Genomic DNA, 6934 nt, shown 5'->3' with positions numbered 1-6934 from the left:
TGGAGGGCTTTAATATCATTGCTAAGAAACAATCTAAATACTGTTGAAGGGAGAATAAATTTACACTACCTCTCTATTTTCTAGTGACCTTGGTAGAACATTGTTATCCCTGAAGGCCCAAAAGGGCATCATCTCCATGTTATGCACATGGAACACAAATCCAAGGTATCAGCTATAGCCCATTCAGGATTCACAGCTTAGATCCAGCTCCACAGTCACTCATATCTGTAATTCATTTTGCTTCCCTAATCTTGAGTCCTAGGGCCAGGTATCATTCTCAGACCCAGGTATAACTCCAGTCTACAGCTTAAGCAATCCCAAGTTTGTCCATGTAACAGGATCATCCTGCCTTTTCACAATCATGTTCCACCTTGAGAGCAGTAACCTGTCTCCAGAATTACTGTTTGAGGTCCAGATATCATGACTGTTTATCAACAGCACCTCTCCCTTCTTTCCATACTCCCAGTACTGACTCTGGTTGTTCATCAAATGAGGTCGCCTGGAATCAAAACATGAAAAGAGGCCAGGAGCATTTGAGGCAAAGAGACCATCATGGAAGATGCTCCCACATAAAAGGGACTCAACATGTTCAAGGAACAGCTGGAAGATCACAGAGTCCATTTAGCAAGGTAACTTCTAAAATAACAATCTCCAAACTGAACCACCTATACTCATGGATCTGACATTAGGAGGTTTGAAATCCCCAAGCATCCAGAATTATTTTACATTACAAACACACTTTTCAAAGCAAACATATAAACTCCTCTATTTTTTAAGTGTTTTTTAAAGAATTTTCATCATGGGGCACCTGGGTGGCTCTCTCCGTTAAGGGTCTGCCTTCAGCTCAGGTCATGATTCTAGGGTGCTAGGACTGAGTCCTGCATTGGGCTCCCTGCTCAGCAGGGGGTCTACTTGTCTCTCTCCCTCTGCCCTGCTCATGCTCTCTCTCTCTCAGTCTCTCTCTCTCCCCAAAATAAGTAAATAAATAAAATTTAAAAAAAAAATTTTTTTTTTCACCACAAGAATTTAAGCGAAGTGAGTATTGTTTTTTTTGTTTTGTTTTGTTTTGTTTTTCTTTTTCTTAATCAGGAAGATCCAATTCAATTTCCTAAGCATTCTAGTTAATTGTAGTTTCAAAGTATATATGTGTTGTAGTTATCTGTTGCTGAATTGTAATATATCCAAAAATTAATTATATACAACAACAAGAGAACTTCCAATGCAAGGAATATATAACCAAGAATCATAAAACATTTTAGGAAAATCAACACCACAAAATAAAAGTATCAAACAGAGGAAGAACTGACACATAAAGAAGTAGAAATCCTCATATATTCCTGTGACATATTAAAATTGTGTGGCCACTCTGTACACCTTTACCACAGTTGCTCAAAATGTTTAACACTTAGTTGCCATATGACCCCAAAATCTCATTCCTAGGTATATACCTATGAAAACTGAAAACATGTGTCAACACAAAAACTTGTAAATTTTCACAGCAATATTATTCATAATAGCCAAGTGTCCAAATGAAGAATAGATAAACAAAATGTGATAAATCCATACAATGGAAAAATATTCAGCAATAAAAAGAACTGATGTTTTGATACATACTACATTATGGATGAAACTTAAAAACATTAACATAAGATCAGTCTTTAATATTAAATACACACACATATGAGAGAACACTGCACTCATAAAAAACAGCAGGAAACTATGAATAAAAACAAATTAGAGAAGAAATAAACAAAAACTTGTCATTGAGACAGATCAATGGAACAGAAGAGACATCCTTAAAATAGAATGACATTAATACAGTCAATTGATCTTTGACAAAACATGAAAGGCAATGTCATAGAGAAAACATAGTCTCTTCAACAAATGGTGGTGAAACAAATGAACATTCAGATGCAAAAACATAAGTCTAGACAAAGACCTTATATCTTTCACAAAAATTAACTCAAAATAGATCACAGACCTAAATGTACAATGCAAAACTATAAACTTCCTAGAAGATAACTAAGGAGAAAATCTGGAAAACCTAGGGAATGGCAATAGCTTTTTAGATACAACATGAAAGGCACAATCCACAAAAGAAATAATGGATAAGCTAAACTTTATTAAAATTTAAAACTCGTGCTCTGAGAAAGATGTATCAATAAAATGAGAAGACAAATAATAGACTAGGAAAAAAAATGTTTGCAAAAGACACATCGAGGGGTGTCTAGGTGCCTCAGTTGGTTGAGCATCTGACTCTTGATTATAGCTCAGGTCATGAACTCAGGGTTGTGAGACTGAGCCCCACATTGGGCTCCCTGCTCAGCAAGGAGTCTGTTCTTCCCTCTCTTTCTCCAACTCTCCCTCTGCCACTCCCACTCATGTTCTCTCTAAAATAAATAAATAAATCTTTAAAAAAGACACATTTGAAAAAGGACTATTATCCAAAATAAATGAAGAACTTAAAAGTCAAAAACAGGAAGACAAACAATCCAATTAAAAATGCCTGACCTAGGGCACCTGGGTGGCTCAGTGGGTTAAGCCGCTGCATTCGGCTCAGGTCATGATCTCAGGGTCCTGGGATCGAGTCCCAATCGGGTTCTCTGCTCAGTGGAGAGCCTGCTTCCCTCTCTCTCTCTCTGCCTGCCTCTCTGCCTCCTTGTGATCTCTGCCTGTCAAATAAATAAATAAATAAATAAATAAATAAATAAATAAATCTAAAAAAAAAAAAATGCCTGACCTAGCTTTGCGCAGTAGCAGTATCATAGCCAATAAGGTTTATCTGAGGTGCAATTATTGCTAATTGAAAAATACCTGACCTTAGGGCGCCTGAGTGGCTCAGCTGTTAAGTATCTGCCTTTCGCTCAGGTCATGATCCCAGAGTCCTGGGATCAAGCCCTGCGTCAGGCTCCCTGCTCTGTAGGAAGCCTGCTTCTCTCTTTCCCACTCCTTCTGCTGTGTTCCCTCTCTTTCTATGTCTCTTTCTGTCAAATAAATAAATAAATCCTTTAAAAAAAAATGCCTGACCTTGATACCTCACCAAAAAAAGATTAACAGGTGGCATTAATCATATGAAAAGATGCTTGCATCAGCACTCATACATGTATAAATTAAAACAATAAAGAAAAACCACTATACACCTGTTGGAATGGCCAAAATCTATAATGCTGAGAACAGCAAATTCTGGTGAGGATATAGAACAATAAGAACTCTTATTCATTGCTGGTGAGAACACAAAACGGCACAGCCACTTTGGAAGATAATTTGGCAATTCCTTATAAAACTGAACATACTCTTATCATACAACCAGCAATCTCACTCCTCAGCATTTATCCAAAGGAGGTGAAAACAAATCCACATAAAAATCATCTGCACATAGATGTTTAAAACATCTTTATGCATAATCGCCCAAACTTGGAAGCAACCATGATGTCCTTCAGCAGATAAATGGATAAATAAATATAAATATATATATATATATATATATGAATAAACTATGGCACACCCAGACAATACAGTATTATTTAACACTAAAAAGAAATGAGCTAAAAAGCTATGACAAGTCATTAAAGAAATTGAAATGCATATTACTAACTGAAAGAAGGCAATCTGAAAATGCTATATACTCTATAATTCTGATTATATAACATTCTGGAAAAGGCAAAACTATGGAAACTGTGAAAAGATCAATGGTTTTCAGGGTTGGAGGGTAAGGGGAAGAGGAGTACAGGAGGTTTGGGGCAGTGAAAATACTTTGGATGATACCATATTACTATACTGTAATATATTCCATATATTATGGGTATTAATATATTTATATATTTACAATTAATATCTAGAGTGTACTGTATAAAATTACATTTTATATTATATATATTACTATAATAATATAATGATGGATATATGTTATTATACATTTGTCCAAATTCATAACACATACAATCCCAAGAGTGAACCTCAAGGTAAAGCATGGACTTTGAGTGAGAAGGATGTGTCATTGTAGGTTCATCATTTATAACATGTGTACCTCTCTGGTGGGAGAGGTTGAAGATGGCAAAGGCTATGCACATGTTGGGGGCAGAGATACATGGAAAATCTCTGTACCTTTACCTCAATTTTATTGTGAGTCAAAAACTGCTCTTATAAAGTCTATTTAAAAAACCACTGAAATTAAATCCTCATTATGTGATCCAATATCAAAATTTACAAAGCCAAAAATTAAAGTAGTCAACTGGAAAATATAGTCAAATACAGCACACCACAGAATTTAAAACTTCAGAGACTAAGGAAGAAATGAAATGATTTGAAAGATCCAGAAACTCTAAATCTGTCTAACAACAGTGAAAGAAGAACAGAAAAGGGTAAGGTGGGTAGGGGAGACAACACAGACACACAGACGCAATTCTGGCAAGTTTTTATAATGTCAAAGTTAAGATATAAATCCTAGGGGTGCCTGGGTGGCTCAGTCGGGCAAGCATCTGCCTTCAGGTCAAGTCATGATCCTGGGGTCCTGGAATGAGCCCCACATCAGGCTCCCCACTCAGAGGGAGTCTGCTTCTCCCTCTGCCCCTCCCTACCACTCTTGTGCATGTGCATGGACTCTCTCCCTCTAATAAAAAAATAACATTTTTTTAAAAAGATACAAATCCTACAAGATTCCAGAGAAAGTTCTGCTTCCATGAGTACTATCTATACACGTACTACAGAAGATGCCTTGATTTAAGAGCAGCTCTAGCAGTTCCACTCCTTTTTTCCTTAGACCAACTATTCCAGAGAAGACTCTGCAAGACTCAACACACGTGGGTATCCAGGGCTATTTGGGTAAGATTAGTGCCTTGTGTTCCTTTGGTCCTAATCAGCCTCTCCACATGGAGAATATGCAGCATGCCTATCATATGACAGATGCTAGGCAACAATGATAGCTCTTCTCTCTATCCTCCCCTTTTCCTAAACCTTCTGGAATGGTTTCCAAACCTCATTGGTTACAGGGGTCACTTTGGAAGAAATAGCTCCACAGGATACCCCATCTCATCTGCACAAGGGCTAAGAACACTCTCCCACAGCTAGGGAATGTGCCCAAGCAGAGAGAGGCCAGAAGCTTGCCCTATGGATAGTAGCAGTCCACAGATGACCTCTGGGACAAATGGGGGGATCGGGGCAGATGAGTGCATCACAGAAAATCAACCCAGAGGTCACACTTCTGATAAAATGTAGAAACACGAGGAGCATTCATTTTTTGTACTTAAAATTAAGTACACAGGAGCTCAGAGTCATCACCATACTTAACACTATCTTGGACCAACAAAATTAGACTAGAGAGAGAAATGAGAGGCATAAGACTGAAAAGAGGCAAAGCTATCTCTATTTTGAGATGACACAGTTTTGAATCTGTAAACTCAATAAATCAACTAAAATACCACAACAAAATATAAGATAATTCAGTAGGGTGGCAGGATGTAGAGATAGTTAAAAAGAAATCAATACACTCTATATCATAAAACAAGAGTTAAAAGATACAATGGAGGGAAGAACCTATTCACAGCTAAGAACAAACTTAATAAGAAATGTGCAAAAACAAATGGAAGGAGGAAAAGAGAACTACTACCAAAGGATTAAAAAATAGTATGAAAAAGAGATGCTATATTCTTGGAAAGAAAGACTTAAAGTCAATTCTCCTTTAGTTAATTTAATGCAATCCAATAAAATACCAACAGGGTTTTAGTTTTTCTCCCCTACAACTAGACAAATTGACCCTAAATTCATATAGAAAAATAAATTTTAAAAGGGCCAGGAAAACTTTGAAAGAGAGCAATTATGTAAAAATAGACCTACTAACTATCAAAACATACTAACCGAAAGTGTATAATTAGTGACTGAAGAGACAGACCACTGAGCAATAGGATGCTCATAAACAGACCAAAATGTATACATGAGATTATTATATTATAAAGATGAGATTTCAAATTACTAAAATGAAGAAAGACATTTTAATAAATGGCAGGATGGCTGAGTAGGAGTCTGGGAAAAGATGAAGTTGGTTCCCTACTTCACAATGTGCACAAAAACTCCAAAAGGATTAAAGCTTTAAAGGTAAAAAATGAAATACTAGAAATACTTTAAAAATGGAGTGGGGACGTCCTGTAGAAGTCAGACTACAAAATCCAAAGGCAATATAAGATTGGTAAATTTGACTGAATAAAAATCTAAACCTTATGTATGTCCTAAAACTACCAAACAACAACAACAAAACAGCATAAGCAAAATTAAAAGCCCAGTGACTAATCTGGGAGAGGGAAAGTTAAAAATTTTTATTACAAACTGATCTCCCTTTATAATTTATAGAGATTTTTTTTATAATGATTATAATGACTACCTAAAATTCAAGAAGAAATGACGAACAACCAAAAATAAAAATGGACAAAGGATACACATAGTCCTCAGTAAAAGCAGGTAACAACAACAACCAAATACAAGCCACTAACCTTATTTTAAAAAGCCTCAACCTGCTCAGAATAAAAAAATCAAAACTACAATGAGATACCATTTATTACCTATCACATTGACAAAAATCACAGTTTTGACAACTCTTAATGCTAGAGTTGAAATGGGCTCAGGGGAACATTGCTAATGGGAAAGTGAAATGGTATAAACCTCGTGGAGAGGAATCCAGCTATCTCTACCAAAAATGCAGATGCATTTATCCTTGACCCAACAATCCTACTTCTAGGAATCTATCCTCAGATACATCTGTACACATACAAAAATGGCATAATGTATTTTGCTTAGTATTATCCTCTCTAGTGCCACCCATGTTGTTGCAAATGGCAAGATTTTATTCTTTTTTGTAACCGAATAATACTACAATGTGTCTGTGTGTGTAACATATCTTCTATGTTGGACACCTGAAATAATATAACAGTGTATTTTAAGTACA

At 36.2% G+C, this 6934-nt stretch overlaps 1 pseudogene; it reads left to right on the top strand.

Annotated features, from left to right (window-relative positions):
- The first annotated feature begins 2742 nt into the window (after nt 1-2742).
- On the top strand, nt 2743-2872 carry LOC132006272 (U4 spliceosomal RNA; annotated as a pseudogene).
- Nucleotides 2873-6934: the final 4062 nt, after the last annotated feature.

Source organism: Mustela nigripes, chromosome 17 (assembly GCF_022355385.1).
Source record: "Mustela nigripes isolate SB6536 chromosome 17, MUSNIG.SB6536, whole genome shotgun sequence".
NCBI lineage: Eukaryota > Metazoa > Chordata > Mammalia > Carnivora > Mustelidae > Mustela > Mustela nigripes.
The sequence above is the reverse complement of the archived record's forward strand: the minus strand, read 5'-3'. Positions and strand labels throughout refer to the sequence as shown.